This window comes from Plasmopara halstedii (assembly GCF_900000015.1).
Source record: "Plasmopara halstedii genome assembly, contig: Scaffold_3120, whole genome shotgun sequence".
Classification (NCBI taxonomy): domain Eukaryota; phylum Oomycota; class Peronosporomycetes; order Peronosporales; family Peronosporaceae; genus Plasmopara; species Plasmopara halstedii.
In genome coordinates this window covers 2,450,657-2,450,947 of record NW_020190023.1, presented here as the reverse complement: position 1 = coordinate 2,450,947, position 291 = coordinate 2,450,657, and positions in this window count along the sequence as shown.

The window sequence follows — 291 nt, the reverse complement described above, 5'->3', positions numbered from 1 at the left end:
GTGTAGGCAGGTTTTTAGAATCTAATAAAACCAGGTCCCCGACCTTAAAGCTTTCCACACTGACTCTTCCTTTTTCATCTGCATATTCTTTCTGCAGGTCTTGGCTTTTAGCCAACGCATCGCGAACGTGTCGTAGGACACTCAGTCTGGAAGACAAGAAGTTATCGAATTCTTTATGGATGATCAGGGGGCTGACATCAGCTAGCCGTTTGGCTTCCCCCCCCACCAAGCCCTGAGCTATCGGTTGGCGGCGTCAGCGGGACGCGAGGGTGGATCAGCCCGTTCACATAG